Raw genomic sequence first — 27,375 nt, forward strand, 5'->3', positions numbered from 1 at the left:
TCAGTGAAGCATTCCATTGCTCTAGAAGAGGAGAAGTCATAGATGGTAGCAGATTGCATGGGGTAATTCCCTTCCCCCACCCAAGTATCCCCAAGTCTCCATTCCCATTGCCACCAACCTGCACTCGACTGAGAAATAACATTTGATTGTATTAGGTCACTGAACCTGGGACGTTGTATATTGTAGCATTTAGCACGCATGGACTACATGGGGTCACAAGATCAAGGTGGGAATGAGGTGGGGGAATTGAGACTGCCATGGACTCGCTCAGCACCCACCATATCTGTGGGGAAGAACCAGGGAGCTCAACAGCTGCCTGAATCTCCTCGAAAGAGAAGCAAAATTTGATGAGTAGGGAGAAGGAGACTTCCTAATGTTTGTTTCCGGTTTTCTAAACCAGATGAGCCTTAAAATGATATACATCCTGGTTGGAAGAAAATGTCCCTTTAGAAATACCTAAATTCTTTTGGATATGTAATATGCTAAGAATATCCCAGTTCCTTTTCCCTGGCTAACTGGGTGCTGTTTGACTTGATCTCCTCCCACAGGGAGGATCCCTGGGTCCCACTGATCCTGAGTAGAGTGCATCACCCACAGAAACAAAGTGGAATTCTCATTAACCAGTCAGGCTCATGCAGGCTTCCACCCTTGGCCAGCGGCTCCTCAGGCTCCTCCCCTGAGAGAGATCTGTGTGCCACCAGGTTAGGAGCTAGACTTGGCCCCAGGAAATCACCAAGTTCCTCTCCAATTGCCCAGCAGACATCTGCTGGATACCCCTGTGCTGTTTTCTGGGCAACATACCTGGCTAAGGGTAGAGAGCTGAAAATATTCACAAAAAGTAAGAAAAGAAAGAAATGGAAAAAGAAAAGAAAAAGCACCAAAGAGAGGGAAGAAAAAGGAAGGGAGGAAGGAAAAGAGAAAGATACAGAGGCTATGGGGACAAACAGACCTGACTGATAGATACAGAGGGTACAGGGACAAACAGACCTGACTGATAGACAAAGAAGCTAAGAAGCTTGGACTGCAGGCACCAGGGCGGAATTATTCTCTTGTCTGAACATCACAACAATGACACTCTGCTGGGATAAGTGTGGGGAGGTGTAGATTAAGGACGGCAGCCAGAACGCTGAAACTCTGTCATTTTCTGATGACAGCAAGGAGCATCCTGGTTCTGGCGCTGGTGCTTTGCACAAGTGCATGATGAACATCGCTTCCCCCAAAGGGAGAGAGCCTAGACCACCCCAGGGCTTTCCTTCTTAGCCTAAGATGGGTCCCTCCTCTTTCCCAAGCGTGACAGTCATCAGTCCCTGCCTTTACCAGCCCTGGCAGCTCCATGGCCAGCTCTCTTCCTCCCACCTTCCTCACCTCTTCTCCTCCCTCCCTTCCACCTCTCTCCCTTCTAGGGAGGCAGTGCGGGAGCAGGTAAGGGGAGCAGGAACTCTGGACTCAACCACTGGGTCTCCTGCTGCCGCCAGGGGAGGCCTGGCCAGGCAGGTTATTAGGTTACTGTGGTCCGAATATTTATGTCCCCCCCAAATCCATATGATAAAACCTAACCCCCAAGGTGATGGTATTAGGAAGTGGGGCTTTTGGAAGGGAACTTGCTCATCAAAGTGGAGCCCTTATGGGGTCAGTGCCCTTATAAGAGGCCAAAGTGAGCAGAGTTCTTTCCTTCCACCAGTGAGGACAAGAGGAAAGATGCTATCTATGGACCTCAGCAGACACCACATCTGCTGGCACCTTGATCTTGAACCTCCAGCCTCCAGAAACCCATTCCTGTTGTTGTTAAGCCACCCAATTTACAGTATTTAGTTACAATATCCCAAACAGACTAACGCATAGGTCCCGACTAGATATTTATTATTATTGTTATTTGTCAAAATTCCACTCACAATTCACCTCCCTTCGTTAGCGGCTTTACATAATCCCAGATATTGGTGCTGTATTTTAAATGGGCAGACAAAAAATGGAAAGGTAAATATCCCCTGCCTTCTTTTGCTCCCACCTGCCTGTGAGAGGGGCGTATGACTTTGCCTGGGGCCAGGGGAGATTTCCTTGGAGAGTTTCTAGAGTAAGTGGTAAGAAGCTGAAGGAAGAGAGAAATAAGGAAAAGGAGGGATGTCTTTGCTTTGTGCTGCCCCAGAAGCAGACCCAGATACAAAAATGAAAATGCAAGTTTACCATGAAGGTGGAGAAAACCGTAATGGGGGCAGGAATGGGAGAGACAGGAGGGAAGGCTGCCAGGAAGGAGGAGAAGCCGGTTACTGCCCTGGACACTGGGAACTTAGTACCTCTGAGATCTCAGGAAGCCAGGGTAGAACACACACCTCTGAGTCCTGTGCCCTGGGGTGAAGATGCTGGGGTATTTCCTAAACACCTCCACCATTCGGCATGGCTTGGGGGCTGTCCCTTCCATGCCTCTGCATAGGCTGCAAGGAGAAACCTACTTTCTCAGGTAAAAGAATGCAGGTGCTTCCCTGGGGTGCCTTGAGGTGGTAAGGGATGGGGAGGCGAGGAAAGCAACACCATCTGTTATGGATTTTAGGAAAGGAAAGCTATGATCTTCAGTCATCCTCATGGCATGTGAGACACTCAAGCAAGGAACATCAGTTCTTTAGAAGTTGCCTCCTGGTTGTCATAGTTTGTCCTTTTCAATGAGCTGTTCCCAAAGCCTGGACCACAGATCCTCACCACCTGGAGGCTGCAATGCCCTTGTGCCCAGCTGAGCACTGCAGGCTCCTGAGCCTGGCTCCATGGCTGGGCTACAAGCTCCTCGCGTGGAGCTGCTGTGTGATTTGCTGCTTTTGTGTTTCTGAATCCTCCCTGGGATGTCTTATTTACATGTCCAGAGGAGGAAAGAGAAGAGGAGAGTATTGCAAAAGATCCCTTTATCAAGGAAGGGGCTTTCAAAGAGCACATTTGTGAGAAGCTTTGCATCGGGGCCGATCACTCTTCTGCTGCATTTCATAAATTTCTTACTGTCCACTGCTAGAGATGGAAATCACAGAACATTTGTTTGGGGCTACTGGCCAGATAGCCTGTAACTGCCTGAGCACAATGGTCTCTGAAACACCCATGAGGCATGGGATGAAAAGGTGCTTCCTAAGTGATCTTGGCCCAACTGTCACCCAGAGGGTACCCTAGAGTTTGTTTCTCCCTGGCATTGAGTGTTTATTGTACTCCAAGGCTAAAAGCTCAGCTTAGACTTGGAGGTGGGAACTTTGTTTCCATCCTGTCCCATCCTGGAGCCACTTGCTCATCTTCAGGAGAATGGTCTGTGGTCTCTGTGCTGTGCTAAGGCCTGTGGCTTGATCAGAGAGAATGAGCCTTAACAGATGGGAAGGATGAAAAGGAGCGGCTTGGTTTGGGGAGCTGCTAACCTGGCAGGGTTCTTAGGGATCATTGTGTTTTCTTCCACTTTCTGAATGCCAAATGGGGCCCCAGGGCCCTGGAAGAGTGACTTCAGCTCCAGGGAGTAATGTGCTCTCATCATCTAAAGGATCAGACCAGTGTTTTTATAATCCTGGCTGCCTCCAGGTGAAGGTGCTGGCTGCCTTAGTACCCGTTGCATAAATGCCCATAAATACTGATATTCTTTTACATTGCCTATTAAAGAGAATGGCCAACTCTATGAAACCATTTTAAATAAATGTAGATTGCCTGACTCCCTAGCCTCTTTTTTTATCCTCTGATCCTCTGGAGCTTTTTTTTCCCTAAAACGAGCTTCTTTCCACCCATAGCGCAGGAGGCCCCTGAGAGTGGCTTGGGCTCCTGCTCAGCTCCCTCTCTGCAGAGAGGCTCCCACCTAGTTCTTCCAAATATTTCTCTTCTGAAGCAAGTGGCAAGAAGAATGGGGTCCAGAGGAAAGAGAATTGGAGCAGCTGAGGAAGGGCAAAGATGAGCAAGGAAAAGGAAGATCTGGGATTGAAAGAAAAGGGAAAGATGAAGAGAGAACAAGAAGAGGATGACATTAAACTTGTCCAAAGGACAGGGATGTCATAGCCCAGTGCCTCTCCCCACTGCCCGGTCTGGCCAAAGCAGTCCCTTTCTTTCATAAAGATTTCCCTATGTTTCCAGCTACAAACGAAGCTTCTGTTCTGCGTTCTACTGTACTTCTTCTACCCTTCCCAATGGCATGGATCACTTTCAGTCTAATATTACAGATGTTGTAGAAAGACTTGGAGGTCAAGGAGTTGTCATTTATATTTCTGTAAACCTTTCACAGCACAGAGTATAACTTTCAAAAGGTCAAAAATGTGATGTCATCTCAATTGCTGCAGTTTAAATGTGTCCTCTCCAAAAGCCAGGTGTTGCCAATGTGATTGTATTGAAAGGTGAGGTCTTTAAGAGGTAATTAGACCATGGCAGCTTTTTCTTCATGAGTGGGAATAAGGCCCTTATAAAAGAGGCTCCAGCTGTGTTTGGCTGGCTTGCTCTTCTTCCCTGTAAGAACACGGCATTTGTTCTCTCTTGCCTGTCTACTTCAGCCATGTGAGAACAGAGCAAGAAGGCCCACACCAGATGCCAATGCTTTGATCTTGGACTTCCTAGACCCCAGAAAGGGTAGAAATAAAATTCTGTGTTTTGTAAAGTACCTACCTTGTCTGCGGTCTTCTGTTACAGCAGCACAAATAGATTAAAACACCAATCTAGAATAAATGTCTGTCAAAGACCGATTTCATTATGAACAAGGGAACATATAATAGTAATGCCAGTTCAAAAGCATTTTTAAGAATTGGATATTTCTAGAAATTTTTGGGGAACAAAGTGTTAGAATACGATTGCTGGGTTATATAGAACATTGGTTAATGTTCCACAGAGCGATGAAACCACAGCTTCTCTAATGACAGAAATCTACAGGCAACATTGCAGAGTCTGGGCTCTAATCAGTAAGCAGCAGTGTCAAACAGATTGATTCTCCCAGAGATCTGAAAATCCCGGCAGGCCATGGGGTGACAATGGAAAGACATGCTGTCAGTCACCCCTCACTTCCAAGTTTGGGATGATGTTTCTTTACATAAGTGTTCAATAAATGTTTAGTGAAAGACTGCGTGTATAATAAAGGAATCTAAAATCATGTCCTATAAGTAAACAGATTTTTTCTATTTCTAATTCTCATGATCTGTTCAGTGCAGCTCTTGGGCCCTTTATTGAACTGTGGAAATTTGAAGGAAGCAGGCCGATAGACATGAGAATGGCTTTTCATATTGTACGATTAAACATGACTTATATTTTAATAAAGTCCGGGTCACATGTGTGGCATGAAAACAGCATTCAATGCTGTCGTGGAAGTCACGTGACTATGGTGCTATTAAAAGAGTGTATTTAATGTAATTGCATGCAGGCCTCAGCTTTCCTCCCCACTTCATCTTCTGTTTTATTAAAAATGAAACTTTCTATGTCACCAAAATATTAAATCGGGGTTGTAATATTAGCTGTTATCCAAATCTAAATTGACTCTGGATCATTTTACGTCGTGCTTGCAAAAAGGAATGTAGTAAAATCCAGGTCTCACATAAATAGTAAAGTCCAATTTAATGGCAACAAGCTAGGAAAGTTTTTAAATGACCATTTAAGAAACATTTTGCTAAGTCCTTGTTTTACTCCTCCACCTCCAGTTCAGTGCTAAGAGGCCAGAGCTTAGCTCAGCTAAGTGCAGAATGAAAATGTTCAAAAGTCACCCTCACACATCCATTCAGAGGCCTATGCATCTGTCTCCTGCTTGACAATGTGTGCTGGTGAGGGTGGCATGACTACCTGCCTGGCTGCCCTGTACTACATCGGAATCTAGCCTGGTCTCTGGATTCCATGGGGTGGGGGTCACTGAGCAAGCCTGCTGGGACCTGCGGCCACTGGGTCTTTTTCTCCAGCTTTCTTTTCCTAGGTGTGGTACTTCAGTTCCCCAGGATCACTCTCATGCTGCAAGGCTCAGCCAGCCCCGGAACACAGGTTCATTCCTACTTCTTAATCTTTCAGGGGCACAGACATCTTTGAGAATCTGTAGAAACTTAAGTTTAGGTTCTTCCCTTCAGCTGCAAGCACGCATGTATATGTCTCCCCTTTGCAATATAATCTGGAGGTTTGAGGTAATGAAACCCTGTGAGGGTCATTTGGAACCTGTAAGAGCCTTACAAGAGTGACAGATGTTCCTTTCAGGTGTTTGCACACAGACAAGCCTTCCCTGGTCAAAGAAAGTATCTCTCTTTGAAGAACTTTGGATAAACATAAAGAGGTGAGCTTGGAAATGGGGGTAATGACAAGATCAGTTACCCCGCTGGCATGTGAGGCTATCTCTGGCTTGCCCCACCTTTTCTCCAGGATGGGGCAAGTCCCTAAGAACCTTTCTTCCCAAGGGAGTATTGTAACAGCTTATGTGCCAGGTCCACCAGCTCTCCATCCCATCTCTGATCTTGTGTGCAGTGGACTTCACTAGTCACTTAGGCACAGGTGTGTGCAGATGTGATTCCCTCCTGAAGATTGCTCTTTTTTTTTTTTTTTTAACCCACTTAGATGCACACAATGATTTCATCCAGTCCTTTGTGTATGAATTGAAACTCAAGCCAGTACAAAGCAAGCAGAGACCCAGAACTAAGGGATCACCAGCTTAGCAGAAGTCCAGGCCTGTTCGGGATGTGAACAGGGAGATAAGTTTGGAGAGGTAGATTGAGGCACTAAGGCAGAGGCCCTCAAATGCTGAGTCAAGGACTGTGGCTTGTGCTAATGGAGGTAAGATAAGACATCACTTGTACAGTGAATTATCACCAATTTCACATCTGTTTTGCCTATTTTTATTTTTGTATATTTTGATATTTTTATTTTGTATTATTTTGATATTTTGCATATTTTGACTTTCTCAGCTTCTCTCAAAATAGTAACACCCATATTGTATTGCTGCCCAACCCACAGACATGCCCAGCCTCCCTTGCAGCTACACATGGCCATGGTTGAATTCTCTAGCTTAGAAGATGCATGAGCAATGCCTGTGATGCCCTTACAGTGGAGCCCTCATGCCATTCTCTCTGAAGAGCTCAGCCAATGCAGCTCAAGCTCCAGCTCTGTTCTGGACTATGAGGATGGAGACTGGGCTGAGTGTGACAGGGTAGGTCCCTGGCAAATTGATAGACCCACCAACACAGCCCTGGGCTGGCTACCTCATTCCCTGCTTGATTTCTTTTATGTGTAAGAGAAATCGATATCTATCACACCAAGGCCACAGTTACTCAGGGTTCTTGATTATGTAAGGAATTCTATAAATACAGTTTATCTGCCTCTCATCTATTTACTTTATTTCTTTCATCATCATGATCTTTTTTTTTTTTTTTTTAGGATACAGGGTCTTGCCCCACTGCCCAGGCTGGAGCACAGCAGCATGATCATAGCTCACAGCAGCCTTGAACTCCTGGGCTCAAGTGACCCTCCTGCCTCAGCCTCCCACGTAGTCCTATTTTGCTTAAATGCCTCTTCTAAAACAATTCATTAGGTTTTGGATTTCTCAACTATATCTTTAAACATCTTTAGCTTCCTTTATTCACTTTCAATTTTTCTTACATTGCACATTGAACATTCTCAATACAGATAAATTAAAGGAACAAATACTTACTTGTCCTTTGGAGATTGTGGCTGTATTTTCCCTTGTTTGGGAACATGGAGACTACAAACACAGGAGAGTTGGAAGTGAGAGCTGGAAGACACCACTGCAGAGTTCATTTACTTCACTTTCCAACTAATAAAAGAAAAAAAATCTCCATTTGCTAACATTTCCCGTCACATTACAGCTCTACCCTTTCTTCCTTGTTTTCCCTCCCAGACCCAATAAATATGTCTTTCACAACACCTGGAAAACTTTGCCCCAAACAGCTTAAACCACATCCTCCCTCCCTTCAGATCCACCCAAAGAGGTAATGGCTTCCAGAAGACTTTCCTTTGGCTATAAAACAGAGAAAGGCTGGCATTCCGCACTCATCCCACATCCGCTATTCAGAGTTTCATGGGAATCGATGTTTCTGCTGCCACCACTCCCAGCAAGGGCGCATGTTCCGAATGTGAATGGTGGCTGTGTGGCCTCAGCAGCTTAGAACTTCTCCCTCTAGGGACCAGGGTATGTCCTGTGCCCTTGAGCTGCTCCTCTGACTATGGATGGGAACATGGGGGACCGGCAGGGAGAGCTGCCAGCCTCCTGGAGGGGTTAACTCCACACACAACCCCAGGAAAGATCGGAAGCACCAACTTTAGCACCCTGCCTCACCCGATTCATTCCTCCACAGCCTCAGTTGGGGTTCCATACCCACCATTCACTGAAACCCATGTCTAGTTCACCATCAATCCCACGCTCTAACTTCAGGACATTGCTCCCTTCTCTTCAGACTCCTGGCCTCATGCAGGGACCTGCCCCTCGGTCTTTTTGGAAGCCTACCCTAGTCCCCCACACCCCCTGGGCTCCAGACACAGCACACATCCTGTCTTTCTCCTGCATCAGTCACTTTTCCTTGGTCTCCGGTGCTGGCCTCTCCTTGACATGACTTTAAAGGTGGGAGACGCTTGTGGCTGGAACCAGGCCTTGTTCTTCTAAGGGAGCTCACCCAATTTCCTAGGCTTCAAAGGCGTCTATGTTGATAACTCCCACATTTCTTTTCCAATCCCTCCACTGAGCTCCCAGCTGAAATTCCTACCTCCTGCCTGAGAGCAGCTTTGTCCCCTGCCACCACCCAAACCTGCTGCTCCTTTCTGTTTAAGGCAGCAGCTCTCATCCTCCCGCGTGTCCCTATGGCCCAGGAGCCCTCTTTTCTTTTTCCTTTCCTCATCTCCTGTCTCTCCTACCTCAGAACCTCTCTCCAGTCTGTCCATGTCCCTCTATCCACTTAACCTCTATCCTCCTTAGACTAAGTCAGCCCCCTCCCCCTGAATAATCGTGACCACCTCATTCATGCCCCTCCACGTGCCTTCTGCTGTCTCTTCCCCATACAGCATCCAAACCGAGGGCCTAAAATGCCAGTCACGTTACATCACACCAACTGAGAGCCAGCATAGCCTTCTTCCTGCTCAGCGCCAAACTCCCAAATGCCTCACAATGGCCTCCAGAGGGCCTGCCCTGCCCCACGAACCCTACCCAATCTTCTAGCCCCACCATCTCACATCCTCTCCACTGCCCTCCAGCCACACTGACCTCCTTGCTGTCCCCACCAATGCCAAGCCCTCTCCTATTCCTGGAGGTTGCCCCTGCATTTCCTCTGCATCCCAGTCCCCATTCCTCATGGGACTAGTTGGTCTCTATCCCAGTCTCAGATCACACTGTCTTCTCAGAGACACCTCCCCAACCCACTGTGTCAGTGGATGGAATGCCACTATTCTTTTCATCTCACTACCTTATTTATTTCCTTCACAACGACTCATCACACTTGAGAAAAGTGTGTTGTTCATGTCTGCCTCCCTATTTGCTGCCTTCCACCCTGCAGCGTGTAAGCTCCAGGAGGCAGGGCCTCATGTACCTCCTCCTGGTGCATCTCCTGCGTCCCCAGTGCCTAGCAGATGCACATCCGTGTTTGCTGAATAAATGAAAGCCCAGGGGAATATTACCTTTTTTTTGAGACAGGGTCTTGCTCTGTCTCCCAGGCTAGAGTGCAGTGGCACAATCATGGCTCACTGTAGCCTCGACCTGCTGGGCTTGAGCAATCCTCCCACCTCAGCCGCCCAAGTAGCTGGGACTATAGGTGCATGCCACCATGCCAAGCTAATTATTATTATTACTATTTGTAGAGACAAGGTCTCACCATGTTGCCCAGGCTGGCCTCGAACTCCTGAGCTCAAGTGACCCTCCTTCCTTGGCATCTTAAAGTGCTAGGATTACAGATGTGAGCCACCACACTAGACTGGGATATTACTTCTAAGAGGAGTTTATGTGCCAACCTGTATACTAGTCCCATTCACTGTCTCCTTGAATCACCCAAAGTAGGGTTACTTTCCCTATTCTAGGGTTGTGGAAACTGAGGCTTGGACATCACTGACTTGCCTCTGCTCACCTACTGGCTTCGGGGCAGAACTGAACTGTGTCCCATGTTTGTTTGGCTCTGCTACACCGACTGTCAGCAGTGAGAACAGAGCATTTTAATAGAAACGCTGGGCCTGTTTTAGTCCTCCTCTTTGTTTAAAAACAGCAGATGATCTAAGACAAAGCCCTCACCTGGGGAGACTCTTCAATGACCTCTTTTCCAGAGCTGCTTTTAGGTGGTTGCAACTGGTCACAAAATCCTGGGGCAGTCCTTGCTCTCAGGACAAGTATTTTTTTTAGCAGTGTGTTATCTGCCTCCAACCAGCAAAAGCTAGTGGAGGACAGGTGGACCCAGATGCGCTGCCTTTGGAGGAGCCTTGAAAGCCAGCACCACCGCCTTCCTTTCATTCTGAATGCTGTTGACCAAAGCCTGCCAGGTGGGGAGGGGAGACCCATGGACCAGAGCTCTCCCTCCTTCATGGTCTCCAGTTAGATTTGTATGTGTGAGGCCCGAAATGAAAAAAAAGGAAGGTGAGTGATCCTGAATCCTAGAAACTGAGCAAATGGATGGATTCTGTGGGAGCTGCAAAGACAGGTACAGCCTACCAGAAACCAAGGGCCTTTTGAAAACTTAGGGTAAGTACAGCTCAAAGGATTTCCAAAACTAAACACACCAGTGTTCATCCAAATCAAGTGACAAACTGTTACCAGTGCTTCCAGAGTCCTGCCTAGGCCCTTCAGTCACCTTGATCCCCAGTCCCTTATGTTCACCACTCCCCTGACCCCTGACCTCTGACCCCAGAGAGTCAGTTTGCCCTTTTCTGTCCTTATGTAAATGTAGCCATGTAGTCTGTAACCTTTTGTGACAAGCTTCTTTCATCTATTTTCTGAAAGCATTTGTTCATATTGTGAGTTGTCTATTGCATTTCACTGTGGGCAGACACCACAATTTGTCTGTTAGCTGTATGGTTTTAATACACTTCTGATTAGTGTCACTTTCTAGGCTGGATAGAAACCAAATATAGTTTAATGTAGCCACCTCTTTAAAGATTGGGGCCACTCCATAAATTGCCTTTCATGCAACTAATATCTAGGAAACATCATCTCTCCTTCTTTATCACTTTCTTTTATGCAGATATATTTATAGAACTATTTAGGATGTGATCAGCCTTCACCGTGCATGGTTCTGGAAAAGGCACTGGGCCAAGCCCTAGAAAGAGGAGTTTCTGCAGCTGAATGTTATTGTGGATGAATCCATTCTAGTGACATGGAATTAGAAATACCTGCCCTGCCTCTTCCCAGCTCCTCTGAGGATCAAGTAGATATTACAAAACTGTTAACATTGCATGATACAGTTTCATAAAAAAGAGACACATATGTATTCTATTTGGGCAAAAGAAAAAGACTAGTAAAATACACCTCTGTGAGTAATAATGTTATAATAGAATTTTTCTTATTTTTTTGCATTTTATAAAATCCATAGATTCAACTTGGAAAATGCTTTACTTTTAAAATAGGAAATATGCTATCAAAGTCACATAATATCTCTAGAAGAGCATTGAGATCTATAAATTACAAAATAACTGAAAGCTATTATATATTGCTTGATTAGCTCATAAGGAAGGCTGACTTTTTATAAAACAGAACTTTTCTTTTTTATAATCTATTTGGCAATGCTAGAACAGAAACAGATCCTGCTGAAAAATTAAAAAAAAAATAAAGTGCTTCGCAGTTCAGGCTGCCAAGATATAAATGGAGTCTGCAATTCCTCATATTACCTTTCTTAACAAGCAGGTGGTTGTTGGGCATGAGGGTTACCTGTCTGAGGAGTGCCTGTGGGATGTGCTGTTTTATCCTTTAGGTGGTTCTCGGTAGATACATGTTCTTAGGCATCATGATGATATGGGAACAAAATAAGGTCTCCTAGGAAAAGCAGAGTGGACAAGAGTCATGCCTTGAATTGGAAGTGAGTACATCTAAAAATGGGTGGAAAACTCTTCCCATCTCAGTAGATAACTCAGAACAAAAGAACAGTCTCTCTCTAGGGCTTGACAAGCTCAGTTTCCATTGTCTTTTACTTGGAAAATCCAAGTGAAGTCTATAAAAAGAGGGGATTTTATTAAACTTTTTATGGCTATTATATTCAACCTAAGAAGCCCTTTATTATTCCCAAAGGTCCACTTTTAAAATAATCATCGTTTAAACATAGTGTGGCTTGTATGATGGCAGCATGTACGTCATCTGGGAGCTCCTGAGAAACACAGAATCTTAGACCCTGCCTCAAACCTCAAATCTACTGGATCAGACTCTGTATGTTAAGAAGTTCACCAGTGGATGCATAAAATTTGAAAATCCCTTCCCAATAATGAAATTTAGGAAAAAATAGGTAAGATAGACAGAAAGACAATTTTTGTGTGTGTATTAGTTCATTATCACACTGCTATAAAGAACTACCTGAGACTAGATAATTTACAAAGGAAAGAGGTTTAATTGACTCATAGTTCCACATGGCTAGGGAGGCCTCAGGAAACTTACAATCATGGCTGAAGGCAAAAGGGAAAGCAAGTACATTTTACCACGGCAAAGCAGGAGAGAGAGAGCTAGCAAAGGGGGAAGTGCCACATTTCTAAACCATCAGATCCAGATCTTATGAGAACTCACTATCATGAGAACAGCATGGGGAAAATCTGCCTCCATGATCCAATCACCTCCCACCAGGATCCTCCCCTGACGTGTGAGGATTACAATTCAACATGAGATTTGGGTGGGGACACAAATTCAAATCATATCAGTGTTTGCCTCCTGTTTTTCCCCCATGCATTGATTTCTTTTTACGTAATCATCATCACACTGTTGTACAGTTTTGTAGCTTGCTTTTCACCTCACTTCATCATAAGCATCTTTCTGTTATCACATCCTTTTTCATAAACATTTCAAATAGTTGCCCAATAGTCCATTAAGCAGATGTTCTCTGGTTAATTATATTTAATTACTTCTAGTGAGATGCTTGGGTGATTTAATTTTTTTATATTGGAAGTAAATTAGCAATAAAAAACTTTGTGTCTAGGAATTTACATATTTAGGACTTATTTTTTCTTGGAGAGATTCCCAGAATAAAAAGTTTAAAAGTAAAGCTTTCTTCTTTATTATAAAACAAATACATTCTTATTACAAAAAGTTATTAAAATCTGAGGCTACAAATTTTTTATGTGATAAATTTGCATAAAGCTACACAGAGATGAATAGGTATGTGTAAAAACTGATGAAATTTGAGCAAGGTCTGTAGTCAAGCTAATAGCATTGCACTGATGTCAGTCTTCTGGTTTTGATGCTGTACAATGTTATGTTTCTGAACGCATTCACCCATACTGTTGTGGGTAGTTGGAGCGTCCTTGTTCTCATTAGACTGTCTTATTCCATTGTGTGTCTGTACCATGCAAGATGTAACCATTGGAGGAAGCTGGGAGAAGTGTACACAGGATTTTTCTGTATTATTTTTTAAAATTATTGTGAGTCTGTGATTATTTTTAAATAAAAGGTTAAAAAAAAATGAGAGAAGAAAAAAAAGCCCATTACTCAAGCACATACCCTGTTAATGTTTTGGCATATTTCTCTTCAACCTTCTTTTATGCATGGTTAAAATGGTAATTTAAAATAAAAACCATTTTAAAGCCCTTGATCTGTGCTGTACTTCATTGGGCATAGCTTTGAGAAGATACTAAAATAACTAGAAGACAGTGAGGAGTTCTGAGAGGACTGTGGCTGCTGTGCAGACAGGCTTGAGGTGGCTGAGGACCCCCCTAAGGAAAACATTCAACGCCCATCAACTTTGAAGTTCTGCTCCTTGCAAGCCATTTCTTCACTTCCTTCATGCACCTATCCTATTTTTTCATTGGATTACTCAAAGAAACCTGTGAAAATGCAGGGCTTTTTGACAATGGTGTAATTGCTTTCAGGGAGTGTACACAGAAGCAAAAAAACCCAAAGGTCCTTTAACTAAATGCCCAGCTCTGGTTCTTAGCTGTATTTGCAGAAAGGATACCAAGAAAATGACTGAGGTGGTTGTATTTCATTAATGCCCTGACTCCTAATGGGAAGCACTTGAGTCAACAGCAGTGGAAAACACTCAAACTCCCTTCAGTTCCACATCTTGCACATGCTTACTTGCCAACCTCATCTCCATGACAACCAAAGAGCATTTTTCAAAAATCAGGTCAAATGGCACTACCTATGAGACCCTGGCTTCAGCAAGCCCCAAGGCCATGACATGCCCCTGCCTTGTGCCCCCTGTCCTGTGCTCTTTTATATCTGACCGGCTGCTGCTGTTCGGTAATTTACGTAAGTGCTGGGCTTTCTCCCCATAGGCCCTGGAAGCTTGATGTCCTTCTTCCTTGTTAGACACCTTCTGCAGTCTCCCACACATTTAGGAATAGGTTCAACAGGTGTTTATTGATGCAGGGAAGGAAGAAAAGAAAGAAGGAGGGAAAGAAGGAAGGAAAGAGAGAGGGAAAGTTGAGAGGAGGCTGACTTACCCACTAGGCATGGTGCCTAGAACACACAAAAGGTTTACATTTCACTTGAAATCAAATGAATAAAACAGACTTTTATGTCAAAGAAGAGGTTTTAATATGCAAAATGAACATATTTGTCTTTATACTAAAGCAGTCATAAAATATCTCAATACATTTTTACAGAAATAGGGGCCCTGGAAACTCATACGGTGGCCCTGGCCAGGGGTACCCCACTGTGGCATCAGGAGTTTTTAAACCTTCCCAGGTGTTTCTAATATGTAGCCACGGTTGCAAACCACTGGCTTAAAGGGTGTCCAAGTGGCTTCCTACCATTAAATAGTTCTACCTGGCCTCCCCTGAGTCTTGCCAGAAATTTCAAATCTAGAAAAATTAGAATTGAAAGTGAAAGGTTTTAAATTAAGTTGGAAACTGGTCTCCAAATCTCCATTCAAATACTTATCAAATGTTGCAGTTACCAGAGACTGAATAGGCTTTGAAAAAGTGCATTTAATGTGTGAATAGAGGCAGGAGAGATTACTGGTGGTACCATAGGCAGTTGGCATCCCCAGGCAGCTGGGAGTGTCTGCTTAGGCTAAAAAGGGGGCCTGCTGATGGAGAGGGACCCAAGTGGCCAACTGGACAGCTAGCGGGCCCTCCTATGTATATGGGCTCCAGGGGTTTCCAAAGTTATCCTTGTTAGAGCGTAAGCAGCCTCAAGGCAGGCAGGGTAATGGGTTGGTCATTATTACCCTACTTTCAAGGTCCGATTAGGGCCACACATCACAACAGGCCGACTGCCCACCAGCCAGGCAGTGTCCTGCAGCACAGGTGACTTTGCTAACTTCAGACCCTGAATTTCAGTCAAAACAAAAGATACTGTCAGACTGTGTTTGGGGAGAAAATGAGAGCATTTTCTCAATCTTCACCAGCTTTTGATGACCAGCATTGGAAATTGCCATGATTTTCATAATGGTGCACCAATGCCAGGGCACCCATGTCTGAAATGTTTAGGTAGAAGAAGCAACAGGTGATTATTGGCCTTCCCTTTGGGAACAGGCTCTCTGGCAGGGTCCACAGGGCTCCACCCTGGCTACAGGACCACAGCTCCTCCTTTTGGACAGAAATGGCACTTGCTATGGAGCCCAGAGAGTATAGACACTGCCCTCTGTCTCCTCACTCCCATTGCTCCTACCCCTTGCCCAACAAATAAAAAAGAAAGAGAAGAAGAAGGAAGACAGGCAGTTCTCCAGCTTGGAGATCATCTGTCTTGCTTCTCCTTCCTGGCAAGACTAAATGGCGTGCTTTTGCAATGGTGGAAAATTTTATGGTGTAGTGACAAGAAAATAAATACTTAAACTTTTTTTTTTAATTTAAAGATGGGCATAACGCTAAGAGATTAGTGCAAAGTGTGATGCTGTTCCCAAAGACCTGAGGGCCTCATTAAAAAAATGAAAAAAACTACATGCATTTGAGCAAACCTCTGGCACAAGAGGAGAATAATCACAGAATATTGAAAGGAACCAAATATGGTATTTTAGTCAGTCAAGAAGTTACCTCTTTGACCTCTAAAATAGCCATCTCCATTTCATTCTGAACATAATTTTTATTATTAAAAATTTCTGAAACTATAGGTCCATTATATTTATATATTTATATATTTCTTTAAAAGGTATATCAATGAACTGTGGCACACATGTCTTGTGTACACTGTAAAGCCTACAATAGCAGAAATGAGAATGAGAGATCAAAAGAAATATAATAGAGTATAACACTAATTTCTGAAGCTGTAGGTCGGTTATGTGTATATACTTATACATTTCTGTAGAAAGTATATCAGTGAACTATGCCACACATGTCTTTTTTGTGGGCTGCAAAGTCTGCAAAAACAGAAATGAGAATGCCCACTACAGCCCAGAGGAGAGTCTGGCACCTCACCCAGGGTGTGCCTTTCACGTTGTAACCACAGGACAATACCACGTGAGTACAGCCAGCCCATGAAGGATGCGGCAGCAGGCCCTCTTGCGTCTCTGCTAGAAATGTGATACATGTAGATGCACATTTAGCAGGAAGATGTTGCTGGAAGAAAGGCAGCCCAGTCTAGTTTTGCCAATGCCGGTGTCTGAGATGTTGGGGCTCACCAAATACCATGCCAGCCCTCCATTTCCCAGCCTGCTGCAGCTGGGCCAGGTCGCTGCACCCCCCCCATGGAAGCGAGGGCAGCACTGGTTACCGCAAGGGAGGCTCAGGACCAAGAGTGCACAGAAGGGGCCCCTGCCCTGCATCAGGCTGGATGTGAATGACAAATAAACATTCATTGTACACAGAGACATGGGGAAGCTAAATGATATTGGAGCAGGCTTACATCTATTCTGACGAATACACCCAGCAAGTCCAGCTGATAAGAACTGGAGGCCAAGCTTTGAAAGATCAGTTAAGTCCACTTAGAGCACATAGGCGTGGCTGGGGACAAAAACGAAGCGTCTCTAACCAGAAAGAGGTGGCGAGACACAAACTATCTGCTAGCACAGTGCACCACCAGTCTGGCTATTCACAGGTCAGCGTGTCCGCACGTAAAAACAACGTCTTCCCTGGGTATGAATGTGTCGGTGTTGTTCTGTTCAAAGCATTTCCATGCAAATTGTTTCATTAGGGTGGCAAGTATATATATTCATCCACATGCAAAAGTCCATTTAGACTTGAGAACAAAGTGCATGCCACCTCTAATGAAGACTTCATTAAGGTGGTGACAGGTATGTTGGTGACTCCGCCCTTTCACTGCCTCCAGCTCACTTCATGGGGACCACCTTGGGAACTAATGAAATCCTGCTGATGCTGAAAGCTAGAAAGTGACCCTCAGTATCAGTCACATGGAAATCCTTCTGCAGTTAGGTTGGATCGATCCTGCCAAAGAAACATTCTGGACTTCTGAATTGGAGGTTCCTGTCTTCTAGCTGTAAGCAACACCTCCATAATAATGTGCAGTTACATGCCAGGTATTACATGAGCATGCTAACTTGCAAGAACCCTCTGAGGTAGATGGTATTATCTTTATTTTATAGATGACAAAACCAAGACTCGGAAACAGCAAGTAGTGACATAAACGGTGAGGTTCACTCATGTCCGTGAGAGTAAGAGGTTCACTCATGTCCATGAGAGCCCTGGGTGGCCCTACCACCCCTTTTCTCCTCTGTCCCCAGCAAGAGCCTTTCTTTACATAAGTTTCTGGAGAGATGGCCACCTCTGTTCATCACTTGATGTCAGGATGCCAGAGCCCCCACCATACAGAAGCCCGCTGAGCTGGGGACCTGAACAAGCCAGAGCAACAGGAGCTTCCCTGGAGAGTGAGGTAGGCCCTCCACAGCCCATTTACCTCTGTCTTCAGCTGGTGACTCAATGTGCGCAGATAGCAGAGAAAACTAATGCACCTGCCTTTTTTTTTCACTTGTTAGTGTCCTGTACAAAAATGATAACATCTACTTCTGAAAGCTTTCTAAGGCAAATGCTGAGACGATCAATGCAAAAGGCTACCAGGACGAAGTCTCCCTCACTAAGGTGTCTGAGGGATACATTAGTTCTAAAACAGTTTCCAAGTATCTCTTTAGAACGTTATGTTGCCCTAATGGTTATAGTTTTTTAAACCCATTTAAAAATAGCATGAAAGGAATTAGAAGACTTCTAAACAAATGATGAAAGTGAGTTAACTGAAATGTGGTTCCTGTTCATTTAGACTCAAAGAGGAAAGAAAACTAACATTGATTTGTAGGCGGGGGGGCGGGCACCATGAGAAAGAACTGTGCTGTTCATTCTATGTGCATGAGCTGATGAAACGACACTGAATGTCAGCCATTATCGCCCCCACACTACAGATGGGAATCGAAGCCACCTTATAGGTAGTGGAGTCAGTATTGGAATCCAAAGGCAGGCACTATGGTTTACCAAGAAGCAATTCAGCTGCAGTCCCTTTCACTGGCAAAATGCCAGGAGGTGTCATGCAAGCCTGAGTTGTGACTGCCCTTGATGAGTGTATCTCAGACCAAGAGCAAAAGAGCCATGTGAGGAATCAAGGTCTTCCTGGCTCCCTGTGCTGCATGCGGGTTCAGAAGAGAGCGGGGTCATGTCACTGTGATATTCAGGAGGCTGCTGCATGGGAACAAGTAGAGGCAACAGGCAGATGGATACCTTGTCCCCTCCAGAAGCCCAGGTGGGAGCCCCTGGGCAGGCAGGGGATCAGGGCACCCTGAGGTGTTCTGGGCTCATTCTGAGGACAGGTGCTTTCCTCGAGAGGAAGATAACACACACAAGTGTTAGATGTGGCATTTTCACATTTGCATTCTTGCTCAGGGCACGTGCTAGCTGAGAGGAGCAGGAGCCCAGGGCCCCCACGTTCTGTGGATGCCTTCTCTCCATTGCCAGGTCTGCTGCCATTGCCTTTTCTATGCCAGAGAAGTCTTTCCATAGCTCCTTGGAAAGCAAAGTCTGAGCTGACCCAACGTGAGGCTATTTCTCATTTTCACTGACCCCACTGGAAGTGAACATGTACACATTTCCCTGAAGCATATTCCTGAGTTTGGGGATGGGTGCCAGCCCTCTGCCAGGGCGTCATGTAAAATGCCAGGTGAAGCTGCTACTCTTCCAGAACTGCAATGTTCTCGGTTCTGAAAATGCTTAACGCTTTGGGTAAAAGCTTGTGAACCTGGGTGGGAAAGAGGTACCTAAGGTCCCCATTTCACACCCCAGGAAACAGCTTCCAGTAAGGTCTTTACTGAGGAAACTCAGGGTCCCTGGCTAGAAAGCTGGCTCTGGCTGGCTCCCTCTCAATGGTGCTGCATCCTCTGAATCTTAGTTTCTAATTTAGAGATGGAGACCTAGGCTCTGAGAAGAGTAGGAAGTTTGCTCAATGTCTCCGGAGAGACTGCGGCAGAAGCAGCCCTAGAACCTGGGTCCTAGCTGGCAACCACGGCTTCTCCCAATCAGACGGATTCATTTCCATGTCTGGGGTTTTCTTTCAAGATGCTGAGATGTGAATTTGTCCTTCTCTTCACAAAATGCTGGGTTTGTGGCCTGAAGTCAGTCCTTTCCACTCCCTCTCAGGTGTCCACCAGGAGGTTGGCAGATGTCCTATATTTTCAATTCCCTGGGTTGTCACACAGCCTTTCTCCTGCACAAATCGTCATGCCCCAAACAGAGGAACAACACCCCCAGTCTCTCTAGAGACCCCTGGGCAGGGTTCTAAAGAAAGTGAGCCCTAATAAAGGAGGATGTGGGACATTAAACTGGATTGCAAGGTGTCCCCATCAGGGCACAGGGCTGCAAGCAGGCTGTACCTTCTCAGCCCAGCGGTTAGTGGGCAGTGGGCAGTGGGCAATTCAGAGGCCCCAGGTTCCTGCTCCTTATTTGTCTGGCCTTAATGGGCACTGTAATTATTAACAAAGGTGGAAATTCCAGGTTTGCTTTTAATGACAAGAGGAAATTTGAAACAACCCAAGTGACCTTCAAGAGGATACAGTGAAATGCATCTTTCATGAGACACCCATGAAACGGGAAATGAAGCAGCTATAAAAACAAACTGTGACATTAATTATGCCTATGGCTTGTAGAGCAGTATGTATCAAATGAGTGCCCCAGGTCTGGAAGCAGGTCGAGTCTTCCCGGCTTGCAGACCATTCTCCCTCTGTGCTCCCTAAAATCCTCCATCTTTAAAGCTGGAACCACTAGAATTCATGATTAGATCTCTTTGCAGCCATCGAATTCCTACCCTAAGGTTATTAGCTCCCTTTTCCTGGACATTTGAGCTCCTAGCCAACTCTATCCACACTTGGAATCCTTCTACAATCTGGTCTTTTAGTTTTTGACCTCCTTTCCTCCTGAATTTAAGTTCTCCTCCCCACCTCAGCTCATAGTCAATGATGACATTACCAAAAACTGCAATGCTATTTTGAGTCTTAATTTGGGGTGTTCCATTCTTCAGTGACCCCAGCTTATCTTTCCCACGCACTCCTCTCTTTCTCTGATTCCATTAACTTTTTAATCCATTTCAAACGTATAACCCATGCACACCTTCCACCATTTAGATACCCCTTCTAATCCATGTTTCCACCATCTTTTCTCCCTCTCCTCAGCCTCACTTCCCTCTTCCCCAGTGCAAATGGGCCATAGTGCCAATCATTTTCCCTTTCTTTCATTACCTTCAGTCCCTTTGTCTCTTTTTCACTTTGTCTCATTCAGCTTAATCCCAACCCTGCTCAAATATGACCTCCCACCTCCTCTGTACCTGAGCCCACAAGGTTAAATTCACTGGTCTCTGCCTCTGCCTTGCCTTCCTGCAGTCTGTGGTCACCTGCAGGCACAGTGATCCTTTTAAAGCCGAAGTCAGATCATGTTGTTTCTCTGCTTCGTATTTCCCAGCGGCGCTCCGTCTCTCTCAGAGTGAAATACAAGGCTCTTCAAACGCCTCCCCTTTCCTGCCACCCAACACCCTCTGACTCTCTCTTCCTGTTCCTTCCCCTCAGCCTTCTCTGCTCCAGGCATACCATCGTTAATGGTCCTTGAACTCACCAGATGTGTTTCTGCCCCAGGACATTTGCGCCTGTAGTTCCTGCTGCCTGGAATGATTTTTGCCCTGGGTATTTACATGGTTTGTTCCTTCAGGTCATTGCTCAGACGTTACCTTCTTAGTGCTGCCTTTCATAATCATTCTATTCAAAACTAATCCTCTCTCACTCTGCCTTTCCTTCTTCCTCTCCCTGCTTAACTTCCCCAGAACACTTAGCTCCTTCTAATAGCTTACATAACTTTTCATTTATTAGGCTCCTTTTCTCTCCATTTAAGTATGTAAGCTCTATAATGTCTGATTCTTTTGTGATTATATCCCCAGCATAAGTAAATATCTGCTAAGAGAATATTTCAGAATTATATAAACATATATGCATACACACACATAGAAAAAAGGCTAGAATATTATACTCTCATGTAAGAATTTATACTTTATATATGTCAACAAACATGTAATACTTCTATGGTCTTAAAAAAAATCAAGAAAATTAAAAACTAATATTTTCATGGGCTACGCCAACTCCCTTGTTCCCTGCAGTGTGTATAGGAGCTTCCCCAAAGAATGTGGACTCCCACAGGTTGTCTTAACAGAGGTCTTCCTCCCCACACAGGCCTGGGACCTCTCACCTGCCTAGATCCACAGAGAAGCCCCTGGCTCCTTGTCTGAAGGGTTTGACCTGGAGAGGCAGGGGACAGCTGAATCCAGGACGAGGTCTCCTTGCATGAACAAGCCCCAGAAAGAACCCTCATGTTCCTCTCTGGAGAGCTGAATGAAGAACAGAACCTCTTCAGCACCTGTGCCTTGGAAAGAGGTTTTGTTTTTGTTTTTTTTTTGAGACTGAGTCTCATTCTGTCCCCCAGGCTGGCGCGATGTGGGCTAACCACAACTTCCTCCTCCCAGGTTCAGGTGATTCTTGCGCCTCAGCCTCCCCAGTTGCTGAGACTACAGGCATGCACCACCACAACCTGCTAATTTTTTTGTATTTTTAGTATAGGCAGGGTTTCACCATGTCAGCCAGGCTGGTCTCAAACTCCTGAACTCAGGTGAACCTCCCACCTCGGCCTCCCCAAGTGCTGGGATTACAGACATGAGCCACCATGCCCAGCCAAGAAGACTCTTATGGTGTATGTTCCCACATAGCACTTTGATGCAGGACTAGCCAGGACTCTTGTACTCAAAAGTAAAAGGAGCACACAGTGGTGCCGCTATCAGAATGGCTCCCTCCAACAATAAGTTAATCCCAAATTAAATTCAGAAGCATTAATCAGACTGCAGAGTCGGGTGTGTGCTGCTGTAATGGTAGAAAATTACGTATCTATCTAGGTAGGCCTCCCCACCATGTAAAGTCCACAGAGAGCATTGTCCTCTGGCAATAAAGTGGAGACAATAGTTTACAGGTATATTTAAAAGGTGAATTGCTACATTAAAATTATGTGTACGGCATTCACAGGAGGAAGCTGCCCAGCCCCTTGATATTAACAGTGGATCTGTCTGAGACAAGTTCTGAGCAGACTCGAGGGCCTGTTGGAGGCCTGCTGTGGGGGCTTGGCAGTAAGAGCAGGTGTCAGCAATTAGCATGATTGCCACCTGGCCCCCAAGGACCTCCAGTTTCCCTAGCGTCTTTGCGTGTCACCGCCCATGCTGTATCAGTGATGGCATGTCACTTCTGAGCTTAGGTTGCAGAACACACTCCGTTTCCGTCTTGCTCTCCTCACTCTCCCCTGCTCCTTGGAATACCCTTTCTGAAGGACATCAGCTTCCATTTCATGCTCAGCCCTATAGAGAAGACTGCGTGGCAAGGAACTGAAGCCTCCTCCCAGCAACCACATGGTCCCCAGCCCCAGCCAAGCATGCAGATGCTGCAGCCCCAGCTGATAGCTTGATTGCAGTCTTACCAGAAACCCTGACCAGCACCACCCACCAGATTCCTGACTCAGAAACCTTGTAACAGAAACATTTGTTATCTCTAGCTGCTCTGTGTTGAGGTTACTCAGCAATACTAATCCTCATGTTGGTGTGTGGAAGTAGGGCACTGCTGCAACACATGTCTAAAACATGAGTGTCTTTTGAACCAGGCAGTGGGCAGTAGTTGGGGGGCATGAAAGTCTACATTGCTTGGGACAGGCTGCCGGTAGCATTTGAGGCTGCTGGTGGGGCCATAAAGGAAAGTGAGGAATATTTGATTGGATTCGAGAGAAAACGGGATCTTTGTTATGCAGAGGTGGAAAGGTGAGCGACACTGCTGCACGCAGTAATTCAAGAGTTAGGAGATGATTTAACAAACTAGGTGGTCAAGCCAAGGATGTTGTTGAAGGCAGAGTTGAAGGTGCTGCCTGGTGTCTCCTTGTTGCTTATAGCAAAATATGGGAGAAGAGAGATACCCTGAAGGAAAAGGAGCCAAAATTTGCCGTTTTTGAAGATTCCAAGCCCCTTCAGATGGCAACTGATGCTAAAATTAAGAAACAGCTTCTGAGCAAAGATCAAACACAGGAAACTCTCAGAAGAGTAGTTCAGAGACAAAGCCAAATGTGCGACTAAAAAATCCTTTGTTAAGACCTCAGAAAGATCAAAGATGGTGCCTCTGAATATCATTAAACCAGACAAAAGGCCCTCTAAATTTTTAAATGTATGTTTCTCAGATCCTCTTCACCACACAAGAGAGCTTCTATAATGTTTAACGGGGCTGTTCCTCAGCAGAAATCCAAAGTAGAGAAGGACTTACATTGAAGAAAATTGTGGGTGTCACTTTTGTCTAATGGAGTAAACCCCAGTGAGATTCACGTGAGACCCACAATGTGAAGAGAATTGCATCAGCAGAAACACCTGTAGCTTGAACTGATACAGATAGTTCACAAAGAAGAAAGAACTTCGGACCTCTAATTTCTTGTTAGGAAGAAGCTGAGAAAACCATACATAGTACCTGTCATGAAACAAATAGAAGATGACTCAGAGGGGGATCCAAGAGCCCAGAAAATGGAATTAAGAGCTACGGAGCTATTTCTGGGCAGTGTAGGACTGAGTCCTGAGCACAGGACTCCCACCATTGCCCAGAGGGACTGCTATGGATCATGACTCCCTTGTACTCCCATGTTTCTTCTTTCGAAACAAGAATGTTTATACAGTTATCCTCTGCCTGTTACACCAATGTTGGGTGTGTGTGGGACAGATAGACATCTTGGTCTCTTTATGTCACAGGCCTTCAGATTGAGAATTCTGTCTAAGGAACTACACCTGAGGAACTTCTTCCACACTTGGATCTGATTTTGAGAGGGAGATTCTGGACTTCGAGCTGATTCTGTGATGGAGATAAGATTTGCCTGGGGGAGGAAGGGGAAGATTTGAGGAAGGTTGGGTGTGTCTATCATGCAGAGGATCATGAATCGCTGGTGGCCAAGGCATGGGCTGTGGTTGCCAGTCTCTAGGATGACTCCTCCCACATGTCAGGGTCAGTCTGTGTGACCAGGAGAAGGCAACAGAAGTGATGGTATGTTACTTCTTGTTGCTTTTTTTTTTTTGAGACTGAGTCTCGCTCCGTTGTCCAGGCTGGAGTGCAGTGGCACGATCTTGGCTCACGGCAACCTCTGCCTCCTGGGTTCAAGTGATTCTCCTGCCTCAGGCTCCCAAGTAGCTGTGACTACAGGCATGCACCACCATGCCTGGCTAATTTTATATTTTTGTAGAGATGGGGTTTCACTATATTGGCCAGGCTGGTCTCAAACTTCTGACCTCAAGTGATCTGCCCACCTCAGCCTCCCAAAGTGGACGGCATTTTACTGAGAATAGGTTATGGTTTACAAAGATAGTGAGGCTTCTGACTGGATTGGGCCAGCCCTGCTCCCACAATCACTCATTCTGGGGGAAGCCAGCTGCTGTGCTGTGACGGTCGTACAGAAATGTCCACAAGGGAAGAAACTGCTGTCTGTCTACAAGCCCCTCCCCAGTGGGTCCATCATTCCAGGATAAAGCTGTGTCCATCAGACAATCGGCCTGACTCCTCTGCCTCCTTCTGGAAGTCGCAAGTACTCTCCCTGACTTCTCTTAAACTCACTCGCATCCCTGAACTGGAAGAGTAACCCTATATAAACCCAACATACCTTTAATTTCATTAGGCATCTTTTTCCTAACACCACTGTTTAATGCAGTCACCTCTACTACTTAAACCACACCTCAGAAAGTCTCTTTCTATTATTTTCTGTCTAACAGTGCTGAAATTCACTGTACTCATTGACTTTTACACACCTTGCTTTTGTTTACACTTTTCCTTCAGGCAATTACTGCCGATATTTCATGGTTTTATCCCCAAGCTGCCGCCCTCAACTCTCTTTTAAAGTGGTTAGATGGTCCTCAGTGGCAAGGAACTTGCCAATTCTTCCACCCCAATTGATAAGGCCATTGGACTTTGTAATCAACCTTGGTCAACCTCATGACTTCACACCTTATGGCACCCTCCCAGCTTGCAAACCTACTATCCCCTCCCAGTTTGCTAAAAACCACCCTAAACTGTAACTTCTGTAACTTTCCACTGCCCACCCCAAACCTATAGAACCAACTCCTGTCCCACCGCCCTTTGCTGACTCCCTTTTTGGCCTCATCCCACCCGCACCTGGGTGAATTGCTCACACAAAGCCTGTTTGAGGGGTCTCTTCATTCAGAGCATGCATTTTAATAGACTCAAGGAATGGCTTTATGGTAGGCACACAGGTGCACCCATTGTTTTCCTGACTTATGCTCAGACTGGCAGCATCTGATCATGTTAGCCATCTCTCCACCTGGCTCTGTGCCTTGCCCTTGACTAATTTCCAGTGTTTCAGGAAGATCTATTTTCTTTCTTCTTGCTTTCTTTCTCTCTCTCTTTCTTCCTTCCTTCCTTTCTTTTTCTTTCCTTCTTTCTTCTTTTTCTTAAATTTAGAGGTATTATTCCTGGGGTAAACCTACCCACTAGCCTTATAACTCAATTACAGGTCACACTTGGTGGCAATTTAAATTATGCCTGGCACTTGCTAGCTTTTCCTGTATTTGCTGAATGAGAAGATGAATAAATAAATGGATCGTGTAAACAAATGACTCAGTTTGCTTCAGATGGTTTGATTGGTTGCTTACTAACCCATATCTAGAAGTAATCACCCATCTGGCCAATTTCAACATTTATTCAGGTTTCACTACTGAGTTGGTGAGTAGTGAAGTAAGGCCTAACAGTTGGGTATCTTGCTGTCTAAGGTAATTATTCTTCTTGTATAATAAAGAATTTGATATTTGTCCTGGGTTTCCGGGAGGGAGTGTCTAAACCCTTAGAATTTCCCAGATGATAGGGTGTCTTTGTTATTCCTGGTAAGGCCCCAGGATCACAGCTAAGTTTATGCTAATGAGATGACCCAGGGTAGGGGCTGGTCATGCTGGAAGACCGACCATGTAGTTACAGGGTTAGGTTTTGTACCATGTGATACCTGACCTGCAGGGAAGGGACAGGGGCTGGAGATGGAGTTCAGCCACACAACCAGTGAATCAGTCAATCATGTCTACTTAATAAAACCACAATAAAAACTCTGGACACTGAAGCCCCGTAGACCTTCCTGAACACATCAATGTGCCAGGAGGGTAGTGTACCTTGAATTCACGGAAGGACATGGAAGCTTCATGTTTGGTATCCTCCCAGACCTCATCTTATTAGGTGGTCCTAATTTGTATCATTTATATTAAATTATAATTAATCCTAAGTATAGTGCTTTCCTAAGTTCTGTGAGTTATTCTAGTGAATCATCACACTTAAAGAGGTCAGGAGAACTTTCTGGAGTTGTGGCTGGTTGATCAGAAGTGTGGATGACCTGAGAACCACAGAACTTGTGGCTGGTGTCTAAAGTCCTTTCTGGGGACTGTTTCCTTAGACCTGTGCAGTCTGTACTAGCTGTGGTTGGTCAGTATCAGAATTGCATTACAGTATTGCATGTCTTCTAAAATCACCTGCCTCTATTATACTTCTCTTGGGGCAGAGCGTGTATATGCAATTTTTCAAATGCAATATTCAAAAGAAAAACATGCTAGTAGTGAATTTATCCAGTCAATCAAAGGTATCCCAATGCAGGGCTATAGAAATCCAGACAAAGTCACACTGTGGATAAAGATGTGGACAAGCTCACATCAATAACATGTGATTATAAAATGCATACTGGTATGGAGAAAATGCAAGCTAACTTAAAGTTCTATTAAATTAATTTGTGCCTAATTAAAATTTTACAGTATTGGAATCCCTAAGCCAAATTATTTTTTTCCAGTTTATTTGCTGCTTACTTATTTGCTTATTATTTAAGCCATTTAAATTTTAAAATATT

General features: G+C 45.0%; 1 long non-coding RNA gene across 2 annotated transcripts in view; it reads right to left on the reverse strand.

The window, feature by feature from the left end:
* The window catches only part of LOC108588170 (uncharacterized), a 45,352-nt gene extending 24,093 nt beyond the window's left edge, over positions 1 to 21,259 (reverse strand). Inside the window, exons 1-3 of one of the 2 annotated variants that reach the window (XR_613552.5) lie at positions 21,052 to 21,259; positions 11,804 to 11,908; positions 7,601 to 7,723 (exon numbers count right to left, since the gene is read on the reverse strand). This is a non-coding gene — a long non-coding RNA (uncharacterized LOC108588170). Of the gene's footprint in view, positions 1 to 7,600; positions 7,724 to 11,803; positions 11,909 to 20,767; positions 20,932 to 21,051 lie in introns of those variants that run through there. The other variant, XR_001907001.4, reaches the window with a different exon arrangement.
* Between the last annotated feature and the right edge of the window lie 6,116 nt (positions 21,260 to 27,375).

Source organism: Callithrix jacchus, chromosome 14, assembly GCF_049354715.1.
Source record: "Callithrix jacchus isolate 240 chromosome 14, calJac240_pri, whole genome shotgun sequence".
Lineage (NCBI taxonomy): Eukaryota > Metazoa > Chordata > Mammalia > Primates > Cebidae > Callithrix > Callithrix jacchus.